Below are 19,382 nucleotides of genomic sequence, written 5' to 3'. Positions count from 1 at the left end.
CATTGAGAACACTACTACCACAAGTGGAAGCAATAAAAGTGCTTTTTACAAGAAATAAGAGGATGTTGTTAGTTCAGAAAAGTCCACAACAGTGTAAAAAAGTAGGAACACTAATAAAAAACAATCAAGATCAAAAGCCAGCATATATGGCATGTGCAAGGAAGAGAGAAGAGAAACAAAGGAAATACATTTGTTTTTAAATCTATCTAATAGGCAATTTGGTAATATAGAATTGAAACTGCTCAACCAAGGTTAATTTTTTTTTATCTTACTGTGCACAATACATGTCTTTGAGACAAAAGTAGATGTTTTCAAATTAACAACTTTTAAAACGTAAACATGTTTTGCACACAATTATATAAATACTTACTAAATTCTGGATACATATGTTTAAATGTGTATGTTACACCGAAACCACAGATTACATTCAGAAGAGGATAAACATTGAGGTGTTACCTCAGCCCTACTGACAATATAAAGACTAACAAACCTTTGAGTGGGACGTGGAGACTCGGATCTTTTAAGAGTTTTAACAAATGTGGAATGTGTAACTGTTGTGAGATGACGGAAACAAAACAGACATCCTTTAGAAGCAATCTAAGTACAAATGCTTATGAGTTAAGACAATTTATAAATTACAAACTTCATTAATATGTGTATGTAGTCATTTGTATTTTACATAGAATGCAAGGTCTATTATTAGGCCCAGATAAATAAGATGCCGAGAACATATGGCAGCATTTCAAAAATGAAAAATATCGTATGTGCATCAACTGGCAGCAGAAACACAAATAAAATACTATAAAACAAGTCATATTTGTGGGTATTGTACATATCCCAGAACACAGAAGTGTTTGCAATAGAGAATTAAAACTGAGGAAGTGTAAAACCTTGTTTTCACAAATTAGGCACAATAGGAGGACACCTCAATCAAGATAATGAGTTCCAGCTCGTTCCTAAGGATCATACACTATAATTTATGAGCCTGTTAATTATTGTCTATTTGATTGTCAGTGATTACAAATAATGAAACTCCTTAGTGTATGTGAGTGTCTCCTAACTAGATCTTGTGATATAATTAACATCTATTTATAACGGAGACTCCAAACATATGTGAGTGTGGCTCAATGGTTAGTGCGGCAGACCCTGATGCAGAGTTCTGACCAGGGTTCGATTCCCGCCTCGGCGGGGTCTCGGGCTCAATTTCCTCGGACCTGTTAATTCTCGCCTTGGTGCCTATTCTAATCACAGGCCCCACGCTGCAACTCTGGGCAATAGCTTGCTTAGCCTCCACACCGGCCCCAACAGCGCTAAGGATGCCTGGCTTCACCCTGGGGGTGCCCAGGAGTGGACACTTCACAGGGAAAGCCAAGAGGGGTTCCACAGTGGTATGAGTATCAGCGCCAGGAAGCCGAATACGCGACACCGCATGGTGACAGTGCGCTCTATAAGTACCATGACATTTACATTTACATTTGACATTTACATTTACAAAATGATCTCAACAAAGATATGCAATTTCTTTGTAAAGGTAATGCACTAAAAATTATGGGTTGGTTAATGGGTTCTATCTGATTGATAGTTTAGAGTCATTGTTAATAATTGATTATGTGTGTCTCCTTAACTGCAGTCTGAAATATAATTAACATCTACTGATTTTGGAAACCCCAAATAAGCATTGGTGTAGATCAATTGTGTTAGTGGGGTTATTTTCAACTAGTCTGGTATGCAGCATTTTTTTTTACCAAAATGGTGTCTTCCATTAGTCTATGTCCTTAATGACAGAAATGAGAAGTAGGCTATTTGTAACAATGTATAAGTTAGTGCTACTATTTGCAGAGAAAAGTTTTGTAAATTATAATCTTAATATTGTCATTCTTTACAAACAATAGATATTTTATAAAAATAAGTAAGAGAATAATGATACCATGGTTTGACCCCACTAATAGATTTAAGGGTTTTAGAACAGAGGTATCGTAGAGTTCATAATCAGTTGCTGGATTCAAGCTATCCTGGCTGATATGGGGTGATACCCCGAATCTGGTCCTAGGATACTTGTTTCCGGGCCAAGAAGAACCTGACCTGGCAGTTCAAGCTGGACAGTGTCCATGGGGAGCAGGGCCAAGACTGATTTGCATATGTCTGTGTCCAAACTGGAATTGTGTATTAAGCAAAAGAATGATGGATTTAAGCCCAAATTTCTGATTGGGTGTGATAGTTTGACACTGTTCAGCATTCCGTCCATCTATTGCTCTTTTTGAAATAATAACTCACAAGTACTGGTGTAACATAATATGATAAGGTCCCATGCAGAATGTGAAGAGACACTCCAGTATCTCACAGATATTCATTAGTCTCGGGCATAATGGTAATGGAAACGGAATATAGTACAAACCTGGCTTGCTGACTAAATCTTTACGGCTCAGAACCCCAACTCTCCCTGAATGCCTAATCAATTGGATTCACCCTGAACACCAACCACTCCCTCCAGGAAAATAGTACCAAAAATAAGATGGTATGGTACCAGCTCTCTCCTCTAAAGAAAGTCAACCAATCTCTCCTGAAAGTGACTTCAGAATTGTGTTCAAGCCCTTGTACTCTCACATCTGGATGATAGCAATAGCCACCCACATCTCACACTGGCACTACGTAGGGGCATTCTACGTGCCATCGCACATCTCATCTAGACCTGAAGAAATTTGCTCAGATCACCGTCACCCTGATGGATCTCCATTGGCTTCCCTTTACAGCCTGTACTGTCTTCAAAAGATGCTGCAGCTTTTACACAGACAACTTGACCAGCATGTCCACTTATCTTGATGACAAACTTGTATTCTCTGGTTGTTCTCAGCACACTAATAGCCAGTATACCATCAGCATGCAGACTAAAAAGTTGAGAAAAAAAAGACAACAGACCTTTTGCATCTAAGCACCCATGATCTAAAACAACATCCCCATATTCATCACCGCTGTGCCAACACTGCTCCAATTTAGGAAAAAGATGCAAGTGTTTAAAGAACATTACAACACACTGTATTTACCATCCACAACTCAGCTTCCTCTTCTACTACTCACTGACTTAAAGCTTGCCTTTGACCATGTACAGTGCTCTGCTGCCTTTTGGATAGGTATGCACTAAAGAAAAAACATATACATACATACATAATTAATCTCCTTTGTCCATAATAGATTAAATAAACATAAAAAGATGATCAAATAGATGCAATGTTACAACATTGGATTACGTTGAAACAATTCTCCCAGTTGTTTGACATTTAGTTTTTATGTTTGTTTTCAGATATTTTATATTTACAAATATAATGTCAAAAATCAATATTATTTTTCCATGCCCTGATGACAGGCTTTTCACAAAACATGTGTTGGCAATAATATTGGTTTAGAAACATTGTTGGATTTAAGACACACTAAAAATTCATTATAGCATTTTTTTAAACTCCTACTGAAAAATTTGTTCTGGATTTATGTCTGTACGATATGAAATGCTGATGCAAAAACTGGTTTAATAGGAGCAACCAACCACAGCAGAAAAGAAATGGCATATATACTGGTCTAGAAGTTGCCAATTGTGAAGACTGGTAACCAGGGTGGGGCTGGGTGAGGAGTCGTGAAGAACACTGTTGTTAATAGAAGCAGGAGATGAATGAAAGTGAAGAAGTGAGACAGATTGGGTCCTATTAGATAAAAAAGAGGTCGGCCAACAAAGAACTAAATTACAGGTCCCAATGCTAAATAGACACATAATTGTAGCGGTATGAGAGTCCGTATAAAAGTCTGCAGATAGATCTAATAAGATCAGAGCTGCTGAATCACCTGGTGCTGAATAAATCTACAGTCCTGAGTAACAGCCTGCAAAGTGTTTGGATACTATGCTGTGGGCAGAAACCTGATTGGGTGTGATTTAACAGCTAATTGGATTCAAGTTAAGTCAACAGTGGCTTATTGACTTATTTCTCCTGTATTTTCTTTAGTGGAGGTATTAAAGAAATAGAGTGATAGTTAGTTAAGATACTAGTGTCTGCTGTCTGCTTCTTGAGTAACAGCACAACTGGAGTATGTCTCCACAGTGTAGGTACTGCAGCCGATCTCAGGGATACACTGCACAAGTCTGTGAGGGGAGGAGCAAATAGTCTTGATTCTGCTGGAAAGGAAGTGAGGAGAACAGGGATCCAGAGGTGATCCAGGTTTAATGGAGGTGAAAGAAGTCCAGATATCCTCATGGGACAGATCAAGAATTCGGAGAGATGAGGCAGTGCTGAACCGATGAGAGGCCGAAAATAAAGACTCCAAAGAAGGTTGTGTAGAAAATTCTTTATGAATCTTAGATATTCTATCTTGAAAAATAAGGAAAGGTTTGAGCACAGATCCTGCGATGGGGTTGTAACATAAATACCAGCAAGATGGAGTAGAAGGTATCTGACAATCAAACATATTTTGAAAGAAGAACTGCTGGATAATTCTATTTTCTTAGCGTAATATGTGATGTGGGTGGGACGGATGCAACATTGGTAATCTTTGTTGCCTTCCCTATAAATCATTTTGAAATCAATGCTATTGGATTTCCTCCAAATTGATTTCAATAGTTTACTGTGTAGTTTAGCGTCACAGCGTTTCATATCAAACCATGGTGGTGAGGTTTTCCAATGACTGCAAAGTTGTTTCAGTGGCCAATAGAATCCAGAGCAGAGAAGATCCAATGAAGTAAAGTGAAATATTGTTATGTATGGCTCTCAGAGCACCACTAGAGTGAATACTGGATTCTAAATCTGGTTATTGACTGCAGTGGTGTAGCAACAATGGGAAACACGTGCTGCTTCCCAATGCTCCTAAGCCATAAAGGAATTCAGTGTATCAAAAAAAGAGGATTGGACGTGTTATTAAATCAAAATGTCTTTAGAAGAAAACCCTATTTTTTAGACAAAGAAGCAGGGTTTGGTGTTTTTATTTCACCTTTTTTCCTTTCACATTAGTTTTTAACATACAAAAAGACATTGAGTTCATGTCATAGGAAAAGGAACAGACATCATAGAATAAATACAAATTACTTGACGTTTGATGATTAAAGGACAATGGTGCCTTGTTTGCCCACTGTATCAATCAGTGCAATGCTAATTATTTCATCTAGCTGTGATGGCCGATGTGTTTCGGAACACTTTTGGCATTGGGGGTTCTCATCAGGACCAGGACTCATTCAACTCTAAAATGTAATGGAATATTACACTGGTGTGAGAAAAGATGTACAACTTGTGTGTACCTTATTTCTGAATGTTCCACTGCTGCACAGTCTTACCTTTCATGTAAAAGAGTTAGGCGAGCAAGCTGTCGGCAATCGGAATCGAATTGTGTAGGACTATTCAGTAGATTTATCTGGAAGGAGTGATATAAATTGCTATATGTTAGGGTGCACTCACATAAATCCAGCCACAGAGTTACATTAGTTAAAAAGAGGTTCATAAAACAGTAGCCGTACCATGATGTCCTGTGATAAAAAGGTGTCGGTAATGTAAATTGTAAATTAGTCTGCACCATTACACTCCTTCTTTTTTCAACTTAAGGTCTGGTCATTTTTTCTTATTTGTTGTTATGGTCATTTGTTGACATTAATGTTCTTTGTCATTTAATCATCAAACGTCAAGTAATTTGTATTTATTCTTTGATGTATTGTGGAATGCACATGTCTGTTTCTTTTCCTATGGCATGCATTCAATGTCTTTTTGTATGTTAAAAACTAATGTGAAAGGAAAAAGGGTGAAATAAAAACATCAAACCCTGCTTATTTGTCTAAAAGATAGGGTTTTCTTCTAAAGAAATTTTGATTTAATAACACTGAATTCCTTTTTTTTTATAAACGATATTGGTGGCCTAGCTTGGACGAAAATATAGGCCCAACCCCCCCTTTGTTTAAAAAAAAAGGTATTCAGAGCTGCTCTGAAAGGGGTCACTCTGAGTCTGTCAGTGCGGCACTGGCGATCTGCTCTGATGGAGATAGAGAGAGAGCACAGCTTCTGGAGTGGAGGAGGAGGAAAGGACCAGTTGGCAATGAGAATGGGTGGCAGATGGTCAGGTATTTGATTTTACATTTAAGACATGGAGGAGAGCCATCATATATTTGGCTCCCCAATACTTATCTGTCCCTGCATAGCAACTGAAAGCAGGAACTGAAACTTTTGGGGGCCATATATAACATCAAATTATAGATGGCTAGAAAGTGAATAACAGCAATGTTTTTTCTGAATGACATCATAGACAACTCGGATTTCCCTTTCATTGTCGATCTGCTGCCATTCAGGAGCCCTCATTGAAAAACATCCTCGTTGTAACCCATCTACTATTCTATATACTACCTTACCCCAGAGGATGGCATTCTCAGCACATTTGTTCTGTTACACTCCTACTCAGCAAGCCCCAGTATTGCACTGAGTTAATTTATCATATTGTGTTTTTCATGGAAGGTGCCAGTAACTGTATTTTATATGCCAAGCAGGAAAGTGGGTAGATACAAAGCAGGAGATTCTCAGATGACAACAAGGTATTTTTTATTTTATTTTTAGAGTTTTCTATAGCGCGAACCAGGCCCAGGGTAGGGTATCAGAGCGCTTTACATAAAGAGCTAGGTGAAAACAATTAGTAAAAACACATTGTATGCCAAAACAAAGCAGAAAAGTAACAGCATATAGTAAAAGGGTTCGGGTGGATAGCAGCATTGAGCATTGTTCTGAGCAATAAAAACAAGTTTGAGTTTGTGTAGTTCTTAGCTTCGCGGTCTCATTGACTCAAAAGTAGAGGTAATTAGGAGGTTGTATAGCTGGGGGTCGTCTTATATATAATAGTTTCTTTATTTAGATATATAAAAGCATATCTTTAAAAGATTCTTCCAGCATATTAAATACAATTTTACAGATTATAAAGAGTTAAGAGAAAACAAAATAAAATTTGGCCTTCCAATCAGTGCTTACTGCAACGTGTCAAATTTAAAAATTAGCACTCCCGGACAATGCGGAGGAGGTTAAAATACATATCATTCTACATGGTTATCATTAAGGCATTAGCCGTTTCCAATTTTTCTAAAAGATTGTAAGCTTGCTGAACAAATTTGCCCAATTTTATATTTAAAACAGTGTTCTCTAAGGACAGAGCAGCAATAATGGCGTGCCTACAAGTCCGAACTCCCAGCCTGTTCCATTCTGGCCTGAGTAGGCGTCTGCGTTGGAGAATAAAGAGAGGGCATATGCAAAGCACGTGCCAAAAAGTTTCATTTGCTGCCCCACACCCTCTGCACATTGGATCGACCCTTTTTCGACGCCATACTGGGAGATTTTTAAGGAAACGTCAGTCTCCCAGTCTGAGGGCGATTAGGGATCGCTTTAGATGATAAGAAAATGTTGTCGAATGGTAATTGGCCGGGGATAGTCGTTTATAAGAGTTGGCTACTGCCCAGGCATGACTGCGTTTCGCAAGGAGAGCTTTGTCCATGATCAGTGATTTCAATCTTATACCTTTTTTAATTGTGTTTTTGAAGACAGTCTGGCTTGGATTAAGAGCCCAGAGATCCGCAGCAGACATTTGTTGAATGTGGTCGTGGTTGTGCAGATTTAAGGTAGGAGTAGAGGAGACTTTGGTTCTGGTAATACCAGTTAGGATGTTGATGACATTGAGAACACTACTACCACAAGTGGATGCAATAAAAGTACTTTTTACAAGAAATAAGAGGATGTTGTTAGTTCAGAAAAGTCCACAACAGTGTAAAAAAGTAGGAACACTAATAAAAACAATCAAGATCAAAAGCCAGCATATAGGGCATGTGCAAGGAAGAGAGAAGAGAAACAAAGGAAATACATTTGTTTTTAAATCTATCTAATAGGCAATTTGGTAATATAGAATTGAAACTGCTCAACCAAGGTTAATTTTTTTATCTTACTGTGCACAATACATGTCTTTGAGACAAAAGTAGATGTTTTCAAATTAACAACTTTTAAAACGTAAACAAGTTTTGCACACAATTATATAAATACTTACTAAATTCTGGCACCTTTGTGCACTGGATACATAAGTTTAAATGTGTATGTTACACCGAAACCACAGATTACATTCAGAAGAGGATAGGTACTGTGCAAGAGCGTAGGAAAAGGCCTAAAAATGCTAACTCCGTAGAAGCAAACCCGAGAGGCTCATTAATGAAGAGGTCACGCAGAGCAGCGCAGCAAATCACCTTGCTGTGCTGCGCTCTGTGACAGGGGAAGGGCAGGAATGCTCTGTATTTAAGGCAATAGGGCGCATTCCTGTCCTCTTCCTGTGCTGATGCCATTTTGGTTGGCTAGCGCCAACACAGGCATGCAAGGGTGCCTATGTTGCATGCAGGATTGTTTTTTTGCAGGAAGAGGCACCTTCCAGCACAAAACCTATGGAAGGCATGTTCCTCTTTCTATGTATGCTGAAGAAGGCAGCACACATACAAGAAACGAGGAGAAATAAAGATATTTCTCCTATCACGACTCCCCTGGGAGGGCATAACTTTTTGGCGCATTCCCAGGTTTACAAGTTCAGGTAAATCTGGGAATGCGTCAAAATCCATGGGAGTTGAGTGCGACGGTGTTCTCACACGTAATGCACACCCAGGAAAGTCATTAAACCGAGTTGTTTACATAATTATGGAGGAAGGAGAGCTTAGAAATAATTGTCACTCACTGATCAGGGCTTGGATCCGTCTGTGCTGTCCTTCCATTTCCTGTAAAGGGGAATGGGGGCGGATTCAACAAAATCTGTAAAAAAATGATCCCTCCTGACCGTGTTTCATTCCTTCACGTGCTCATGTGTTCATTCCTCTCTGCCCGCACAGCAAGCTGAACCAATCTGTGAATGTGATGTCCCTTCCCCTGGAGCTGTCCTCTCGATGCAGCCGGGACGGCGGTCACGTGCTGGCACGCCGCTCGCTAGCTCACAAACAGTCGCTCTGGAGTACGAATGTGAAAACAACAATTATACTTGATTACTGGCGGCTACCCCTCCCCCACTTCCATCATCTGCCGATGAACCATGCGGAATTACTCGCGCATTCAAGGCGAGTGTGATCAGCTCTTTTGTACTTGTCAACGAAGGCATGCAATATAGCGTGACACCGCACACGACGAGCACTTGCGCGCGGGCGCAAGAAAGAATAAAAAATGTCTGCAGCATTGTGGCGCCAGGGAGGCAGTGTGTACAGTGAACGCTGAAGAGGCTTTCAAATAGTGCTTTCAAGCGCTATCAATGTATAGACGTAATTCAGTCGTCGTTAGCCATCAGCAGTTTTGCCCGCAATTATTTCAGAAGAGGTGCAGGCCCTAAGAATAAGAACTTATGACACTGCCTGACTTAAAACCGTTGCTTCTACGAGAATGAAGATCCCATACCTTAAACGAAGCAGCCCCGGCAGGGAGATCTCAGACCTGAACAAAGAGGCAATTCCTCACATGAATACCTCTAAAAGCTGAGATAATTGGTCCCATGCATGCAGTTTCCAAAAGCAGCGCGTTGTTTATTTTACCAATTTGTAAAAGCTCTGCCATGTTGGTACCATCGAACATGCACAGTTGCTTCGGGTGCGAAGCCCAGCTGTGTGCGTTTACGTGCGTCTGTGTGTATGCCCAGTAAGGCCACGGGCTGTTTTCAAGAGGAGACATTTCAACTCCGATAAAACCTTTAAGAAGTAGTGTTTAACGAGTACAGCTAGGGTAGCTCAGAGTACCTTGTCTACAAGGTACTCTGAGCATGGAGGGAGCTCCGTACAAATCTTTTATGTTTAGGTGAATGGATGACTAAAGGTGGCCTCACTGTTAGAAACCGGAAGACTTTAGTGTTGAGCACACCCATGCCGTGATGGGCAGAATGTGCAAAGTATTAATGCCAGCTCTCTTCCTCCCAAGGAGCCAATGCGGGCCTTCTAATGAAGTTGACTTCACACAGTTACAGTGACAATTGCTATTTCTGCATCAACAGGATCGGAATTTTGTGTTTTTTTCTAGAAGCTTTAGGCTTTTGAATACTTTATGGTGTTTTGTCCAGAATGGCCTTGCAGTATGTGATGCACTCAGTTTATCGCTTCTCCAGTGAAACTTCTAGATGATACCAAGGGTACCCTGTAGTGGAGTTGAGGTAAGTGGCTGTAGGCGGTCTGGGATATGCCGGATCATCCGCTCTCGTTAGTGACCATATTTAATTGGTCATGATATGCTTTGGATCATGCACTCAACACTCTGCTGCCTGTTATTGTCTTGAGTGCATCTGATTTTTTTCAGGGCCTCTTTTGCCTGGTCTTTTGCATCCCTATAAAGTAGATTTTGAGTAATTATTGCACCATTGTCAAACTGGCAGGGGGCCTTTTTTTCCTTTCTGGAGTGGGAAATACCTCGGACACTGGGCAGGGATGCTGGGTGGGCAGCTATTTTAGCAGATGTTGCTGCCTATTATCGGGTAGTCCTTGTGCCAACTCCCCCCTCGCCGCCTCAAGCAGGTCTCCCTGACACTGCCGCTCACTCTGTTTCCCCGCCTTCCGCCAATTTGGCGCCTCTCCCTCTCTGCGACAGCTCAGCTGTTTTAACTGTACTGTTCCTGTCTGTTTTGCTTCTGTATCATTATTAGCCTTCTGTCTGCCAGTAAAACTTAGCATGTTGTGCCCATTTATTACTCTGTTATTATTTATTATTTGATTTGTATCTTGTTGTACACTTTCAGCCCATTGCATTACTGGTGTTACTGTGATTTCGTGCTCTGTTATGTGCATTTTGTTTCAGAGACCAAGCCCGACTCACTGCTTGCTTTCCCACTGTTTCACCGATCCCACATCCTGCCACCCAGTGACTATCCATGCTCCCAGGACCTACTTAATGGATGGTTAAGTGCAACCGCACCACCAGCATGCTGAAGGCATGCCAAAGGCAAGCCCATCTGCTCACATCCACACCTGGACCGTGCCCAGAGCGAGGAACCCTTGTTCTCCCACCCTGAGCAGCTACACTGTCTCAGACCACGGAGCCCTGGATTGCGGGCACATTGACAACATCTGCCACACATCCCCAAGCACCACCAGAGGACCATTCTCCTGCCAGCACTGCTACATTACCTGCACCAAAACACTGGAGACACCACAAACATGACTGCGTCCCCCACGCCAACCGAGACCATCACAACACAACGGTCCCGATGCACGATCACTCGACAAAGATGCCATAGAGCTGTGGGACATGATTGCATCTCTCACCCGGATGTCATCTTCCTCACATAGACCTGGCTAAACTGCGCCTCCATGCCAGACATTGCCATCACCACCGAAGGCTAAAACATAACACACCGGGATGGATGTAACAAACACAGAAGTGGAATTTCCATCATCTAAAAGGACACCATCTGCTGCGCGAGCTCCTCAGATGACTTAACCCCAATAATGGAGCATCTGAACTTTCAACTCCACATAGATGGGAAAAACAACATCAGAAGCACACTCGCCTACAGACCACCAGGACCACGGCCCATCATCTGCAGCGCCACCCCAGACATCATCATCCCAATCGCCATTGACTCAGAGCACTACATCTTCCTATGGTATCTTTAACTTCCACCTCCACGACACCAACACAACCGACCTCCTGCAAAAGAATAAGCAACATTGGCCTGAAGCAACTTGTCACCGACCCTACACACATTGCAGCACACATTCACACCCCCATTTTCACGTCCAGGGACAGAGTCAAGTACAACCAGATCTCACAGCTCACTTGGACCAACCAATAGAGCATCCACTCACCATCTCAGGACCTACCAACACTGGCACCATGACCACCAGCTTCATGTGCAGAAACTGGAAAATGATATCAGAAGACCAGTGGAACAAGCATTTGCAATGCAATAGGTCTCGCATTAATTAAGTTTGAGCTATTGGCATTGCTAAATATTGCAACACCAATTGCAACGAAAGTCTATAAATTGTAGGCCAAAAAAATGTGTGTTTATTTTTGTAGCAATGGTGGCATGCCGCGCTTTAGATGATTATGTTTAAAAGTAAAGTGCGCCATATTGCGATTGCTACAACAGTTAATAGTGGATGCGTTAACAATTGATGTGTGCACTGATGGCTGGTGGTGTGTGTGCCTGTAGAAATTGTGCACTGATGGCTGTTGTTGTGCGTGTCTGGTGGAAGTGTGCACTGCCAGCTGGTGGTGTGTGCCTGGTGAAAGTGTGCACTGACGGCTAGTGGTGTGTGCCTGGTGAAAGTGTACACTGACGGCTGGTGGTGTGGGTGTGCCTGGTGAAAGCGTGCACTGATGGCTGGTGGTGTGTGTGTTCCTGGTATAGCATGCACTGACGGCTGGTGTTGTGTGTGTGCCTGGTGAAAGCGTGCACTGACATCAGGTGGTGTGTGCCTGGTGGAAGCGTGCACTGACTGCTGGTGGTGTTTGTGCCCGGTGAAAGCGTGCATTGATGGCTGGTGGTGTTTGTGCCTGGTGAAAGTGTGCACTGACAACTGATGGTGTCAGTGTCTGGTGAAAGTGTGCACTGATGGTGTGGTTGTGTGTGTGTGTGGTTGTGTGTGTGGTTGTATGTGTGGTTGTATGTGTGGTTGTATGTTTGGTTGTGGTTGTGTGTGTAGTTGTGTGTGTGATTGTGGTGGTTGTGGATGTGTGTGTGTGGTTGTGTGGGTGTTTGTGTGGTTGTGTGTGTGTGTGGTTGTGTGTGTGTGATTGTCTGTGTGTGTGGTTGTGTGTGTGTGTGCGGTTGTGTGTGTGTTTGTGGTTGTGTGTGTGTGTGGTTGTGTGTGTGAGGTTGTTTGTGTGTGGTTGTGTGTGTGTGGTTGTGCGTGTGTGCGTGGTTGTGTGGTTGTGCTTGTGGTTGTGTGTGTAGTTTGTGTGTGGTTGTGTGTGTGTGCTTGTGTGTGTGCTTGTGGTTGTGTTTGTGAGAGTGTGTGTGGGTGTGTGTGGGGGTGTGGTTATGTGTTGTTGTGTGGTTGTGTGTGTGTGTTGTGTGGTTGTGTGTGTGGTTGTGTGTGTGATTGTGGTTGTGTATGTGGTTGTGGTTGTGTGTGGTTGTGTGTGTGGTTTTGTGTGTGTGTGGTTGTGTGCGTGGTTGTGTGGTTGTGCGTGTGGTTGTGTATGTGTAGTTGTGTGGTTGTGTGTGTGGTTGTGTTTGTGGTTGCGTGTGTGGGCGTGTGTGTGGGCCTGTGTGTGGTTGTATGTGTGTGTGGTTGTTGTGTGTGTGGTTGTGGTTGTGTGTGTGTTTGTGTGTGTGGTTGTGGTTGTGGTTGTCTGTGTGTGGGCATGCGTGTGTGGTTGTGGGTGGTTGTGGTTGTGTGTGTGACAGTAATACTAAAAGCATCTCAAAATAAAGGAACACAAACATCGAGTTTGTGGAAAGAGAAAGCCCGTTGTAAGTCAAATGGGCAGCAGCAAAGCGTTGAAACCTCTTCAGTTCAGATGGGTTGGTTCAGTGTTTTGCCCTAAAATAGCTGGGATTTTAGTTTCAGTGCTTGCACATTTTATAGAAGTGAACGTGGAGGCTTGCCCCATGACGAAACAGCTGTGGCATCAGCAGCTGCTTTTCGACCAGGCTTGTTTGCGATATACAGAACTGCTGCAATAGCGGTACAATGCAAGCAGTGTGGCAGACACTGGCGGGGTTAGTTTATGAAAAACACAGCTACGCTGCGGAGGCTATAAATAGGCACGTTCATCGTGAGTGGAGGAGGTGAAAGCCTCGCAGTCCATTTGGCTCTGCTGAAGCTAGTGTGTGCCTGGGGCGGTGACCGTTCCGGGTTAGCTTGGGTTCAGGTCAGGAGGCCCAGTGATGTGATAAAGGGGACAGCCTTCTGTACTCAACTCTTCAAAGATGTGCTAGATTTGATTAAGACTCCACCAGGGCAAGGGGAGATGGAGAAGAGAGAGATAGTGAGGCTGGGAGTCGATTTGTTGGGAGGCAGAGTCCAGGGCACAACGCATGCCTTAAACAAGGCTGCCAAGAAGAAAGGCAAGTGGTCCCTGCGTGCAGAGTTGGTCTGCACAGTGGGAGGGTGGTGAGTGTACAGGGATTTGTGAATTTCTCTGTCTGAAACATGATTGCTCCCTTCACTGGGGAGCCCTCCAGACAAAGCCCCTCATGGGAGAAACAGTCCTGGGAGCGTAGAAAAAAGATGCCCAGTGAGCACGTGCTGCAGAATTGTGTACGAACTGCAGGTCACAGGTGCGTGCATCATGCAGCAGGACTGGCTCAGTCTTTCATCATTACGAGCACAGTAAAAAGAAAGGCCTTGAGTGTTGGGCAACAACAACACCCATTATCAAGGAATAACTCTGTCATTTTTGAGTGACATTGTGGTTAATACGAATAATCGGAGAAACAGCTGCATGGGGTGTGGAAGTACAGGGGAGAAGATTGCCTCAGTCCAAGAATTCTTTGGAACTTGCAGTGCCCAGCTCTCCATGGAAAAAGCATATAATGATCATTTCAGGAATTCTTTTATTCTCCCAAATACAAACTGCAGACACACGTGTGACATAATGTGTACCAAGGCCTACAAGCCCATCAGATTCACTTTTAAAAGTGTTTGTTTGTGCTGTGTCATCCTTAGATCTTTGAGAAATGTGTTCTAGTGACTAAGCATTCATAACCGCAGTCATAGAGAGCCAGTTGGCTATAGCTACTGGTAATATCTGACGTCAGTGGCTATTACAAGGTGGTGGGACAGGGAGCTCAGGTGTGCAGCCTGGATCTGCAGAGGCAATCAATAGAAGCAATCACAATTGTAAAGATGCGAGCTGGAGGGCAGGTGTGCTCTGCAAAGGCAGAGAGAGAGATGGAGATGCAGACAAAATGCAGAGACAGACCATCAAATAACAAGCAAGATAGCACGGATGGATAATGCACGTGCAACGGAGCATGAGGTTCTCAGATTCAGATTCCAGCAGGGCCGCCTCAGCCTTCCATTTTTTCTAGGTCGATCACCACAGAGTTTGGTAGTATGGCCGATGCGATTTATCGGTCGCGATGAAACTCTGGCCTGCTAGCCATGAAAGACATTAGGCAATATATATATATTTTTTTACTTAATGTTTACATTTTTTTTTGTTATTTTATGTTTACGGTGTATTAATACATCAGTAGGAGGTGGTTACTGAGTTTTTTGCAGGAGTTTGGACGTTTTGAGTTCATTTCTGAAGTGCAGGGAGTGACGTTTCTGGAAGTTCACCACTTGATATAGCTAGAAACATTCTTGTAGTTGGATTGATTTGAAGATCTATTTCATATCTTAATTAATATGACAGTAATGCAGAGCCAATAAAATCGTACAGACTATTTCAATATTGTCTCCGAATGCAAGGTTACCTTCCTTATCATGACAATTCACAATGTAGTCTGTATGATGGTGCCACAGATACTTCTTAAGTTAATTGATTCCCACTTGTCAATCTTTATTTTGCTTAAAGAATCCTTAAAGCGTTCAAAGGAGCAAGGACCCTTTCAGTCAGCTGAATGTTGAATACGTGCTGCACAGAGACAAGTCACTGCGAACACGCTGTGTAGCCAATGAATTAGGTGTCTGCCCACAAGGCTGTTGTCAGCAGCCTGTGACGATCCCGAGAGGAGACAAGCGGAGCTGCGAAAGCGCCGTGGAGCAAAGCCAGAAACGGCAGGGCAGCCGATTCCTTTGAAGTGTTTGAAGTCTGATGCCGGCTGCAAGCAAACCAGCATGAGTGCGGCTCACAGGCTGCCAAATGGTGTGCGATGTGCACGCGCCCGCACACATGCACTGTAGGCAATCCACCTGGAAAAGCCTTTGGGAGCACTTTTGAAACCCCCTACTTTATATCTCACCAAAGCATCGCTAACGCGATGGCTTAGGCAAGACCTAAAAACACTGGCAACTCCCACCTCCCTGACACAACATCCAACCCAGAACAGGCAGCGAAGAACTTCTCCCAGTGGATCACAGAATGCGCCAAGACAATCGCCCCTGCCAATCCAGCCAAATCCAAATGACCAGCCTGAAGAGCTAGTTCACTGTGGATCTGAACCCCACCAAATGCAACTACTGGCAACGAGAAAGGAAGTGGCGCACCAGCAATGAGACAGCTCCAACCCCACAGCCACTGAGAATGACATTACCCACTTCCAAGAACTATGCAACACCTGGAGGACTTCTTCCACATCAAGATCTCAGTCATCTATGAAAATTCCAATCCCCAAACCCCTCTACCTCTGACAGCATCCGTGTGCTCACACCCACAAACACAAACCCCGAACATCTGTTCACCCATTGAGACTCTCTCACAACTCAAGCCACAATCTCCATCATGAACTCCTTGCATTGAGGAGCACCCACGGACCCCTGTCCTCAACACATCTTCAACCTCGGTAGCAAGACAATTGGCAACAAGCTCAAGAATGTCCTGAATGCCTCCATTATCTTGGCCTCCTTCCTTGAGGATTGGAAACCCGCTGAAATGAGGCCTCTCGTGAAGAAACCAGCCACTGACTCAGCCGAACAGAAGAACTGTCCAGCCCATCTCCCTTTCCAGAGAAGGTGATTGAGAAGGCAATCAACCAGCAACTCACCGAACACCTGGAACACAACAACTTCCTGGACCCCTCTCAATCTGGATTCTGAGCCAAACACTGTACAGATACAGCCTTGATCGCAGCCACTGATGACGTTAGGGCCCTCTTGGACCACGACGAAATGGGAGCCCTCATCCTCCTGGACCTACCCGCCACCTTCAACACCGTCTCCCATCACAACTTGATCAATAGACTCCACCACATCGGAATCTAGGGAGATGCCCTCAAATGGATCGCCTAATACCTCACCAGAAGAACCCAGAAATTCTGTTTCCCGTTGTTCACCTTGGAACCCAAGAAATTATCTATGGTGTCCCCCAAAGAGACCCACCCTCTTCACTACGTAAATAACCCCCCTGGCCAACAAGATTGCATGGAGTCAACATCATCTCCTACCCTGATGACACCCAGCTCATCCTCTCATTGTCAGAAGACCACTCCACCACCAGAGCCAACTTCCACAGATTGTATGATGACGTTGCCGACTGGATGAAGGACAACTGTCTCAAGCTCAACACAGACAAGATGGAAGTCCTCATCTTTGGGAAAAGCACTTCGCAATAGAACGACGCTTTGTGACTTGCTGAACTTGGCCTATCCCCTGCCCGACAGATTACACCTGCAACCCCAGAATCATCTTAGACAGCAAGCTATCTATGAAGAAACTGGTAAATGCAGTCTCATCTGCCTGCTTCCACACCCTACGCATGTGCCGCAAGTTCTTCAGGCGGCTCTCAGTCAACACCAGAAGGACCGTCATGCAGGCGCTTATCACCAGCAGGCTGGACAACAGGCTACACTCTACGTATGAATCACTTCTTGGCTCCTGAAGAGACTACAGACAGTACGAAACTCAGGTAGCAAGATTCATCCTCGACTTCCCCTGATGGACCAACATCAGACCTCACCTCAAGAAGCTACACTGGCTCTGAATCCAGAAGAGATGCCAGTTCAAGATGTTGACCCACGCATACAAAGCCCTGCACAATGAAGGACCAGCATACATAAACAAATGCATTACCTTCCACCAACTGATCAGACACTCAAGATCTGCCAACCTCTTCCGCGCAGACACCCCTGGATCTGTTGAGGCAACAGCGGAGGACTCTCCTTCTCACACCTGGCATGCAGTGCTTAGAATGACCTTCACTTGCACCTCTGGACTTCCTCATCGCTCCGGCAATTCAGGAACGGACTCAAGACCTGGCTGTTTGAATGAACAGATCACCATGAAGCAGTTAGCAACTCCAGCACCTTGAGACCCTCATGGATAATTTTATGCACTTTAAACATCCTTCACTGATTGATTGCTTGTGGTGGTACAGGAAGATGAAATTGTAAGCGAGAAGGAGGTTGGTCCAGCTCTGCTAGAAACAGTACCTGGCTGCTGTCACTACCTAGTAAAGCAATACTTTTTTATTAAAAAATATAAAAATGTAAAATGCATACCTCGTTAATCATTCACCATTCTTTAATTCAATAACAAAGATAAATAATGCAATACAGATAGAATTATAAAGTAATAAACTGCTATTACAGTATACATGGAAGGTGATTAACTATATGGTTTAAAATACCACCTGTCATACTCTGCAAATCTTTCAGATGTTCTATGACCATATAGATGAACTAGGCCAAATGTTGGACTCTTTCATGAATATATGGTCATTTGTAAAGCGCGACAACTACCAAAATAAGCATCTTAGTACTTTCATAAAGGCCATGGATCTCGGAGATAGCCTGCAATATCCTTTCAGTGCATGTAAAAAGGGTATTTTATTCATTTTAATACTTGATCATAATATTACTCTTCCTACAAACCTACTTAAATCCCTGATGTCTTCCTTTTTCATGTTCGTTGCATGTATAGTTGCGTTGTATGAATAGTCAATCAATCAATCAATTTAAACTTATAAAGCGCCTGGTTGCACAAAATCTGTGCGTCCCCGTGCTGCGACAAGGTCCCAAAGACAAGGAGAAACAGGGCAAGGAATCAGACAATGTAGCTATCCCACGGAAAAAGCCACGTCTTCTGCTTTTTCCGAAAGACCGTCTCAGATGCTTGTAAAAGCAGAATGTGTACTGCAAAAGTAATCACACCAAAAAGCAGCTAGTACTATTTGCTAAATTATATTGGAATCTGTATAATGTAAACCAGCTTAAAACACTGGGCTCAGATTATGCAGAAATAGTGCAAGATTCTTAGTCAGGTGTATGTAAAACTGGTCACAAGTAATGGTCACAATTTGAGACCAGTACTCTTGGGACCAGTGTGGTAATTTGTTGAAATCAAAAATGTAAAATGGATAACCAGGAGTGAACATAATAGTATTAATTTTCGTATTTACCTGGACGCAGTAACTGATGAATTAATCATTTACGGTCAATAAAAGAATCATAAGAACATTGGATGTTTCATACTGTTTTACTTAAAAATTAGCTGTTGTTCTACAGCACCTATATCAGTGCCCAAGGAGACACCACCACATCAGTGTTGGTGCAACCTCTTGTAATTTGTAGATAACCTATGTACTAACAGGTCGGTTAGCAAATTACCGATTAATAGGGGATCGCAATTTGACCTACCTCATAAATAATAACGAGGTAGGTTGTAAATTGTGACCCACTATAACTCAGAGCCATCACATGGATGGTGGCCTGCTCGGGTCCTTAAAAGGAACAGGACAAATGCCAGACTGGCTGGACCAGGAATTGGGCACTTCCCCAGAAGGCTAGAAGGATGCGACTGGTTTTGTTACTGGGGGCCAGTTTATTGTTGAGCC

This window comes from Lissotriton helveticus, chromosome 2_1 (assembly GCF_964261635.1).
Source record: "Lissotriton helveticus chromosome 2_1, aLisHel1.1, whole genome shotgun sequence".
Lineage (NCBI taxonomy): Eukaryota > Metazoa > Chordata > Amphibia > Caudata > Salamandridae > Lissotriton > Lissotriton helveticus.
This window is presented reverse-complemented; position numbering follows the sequence as displayed.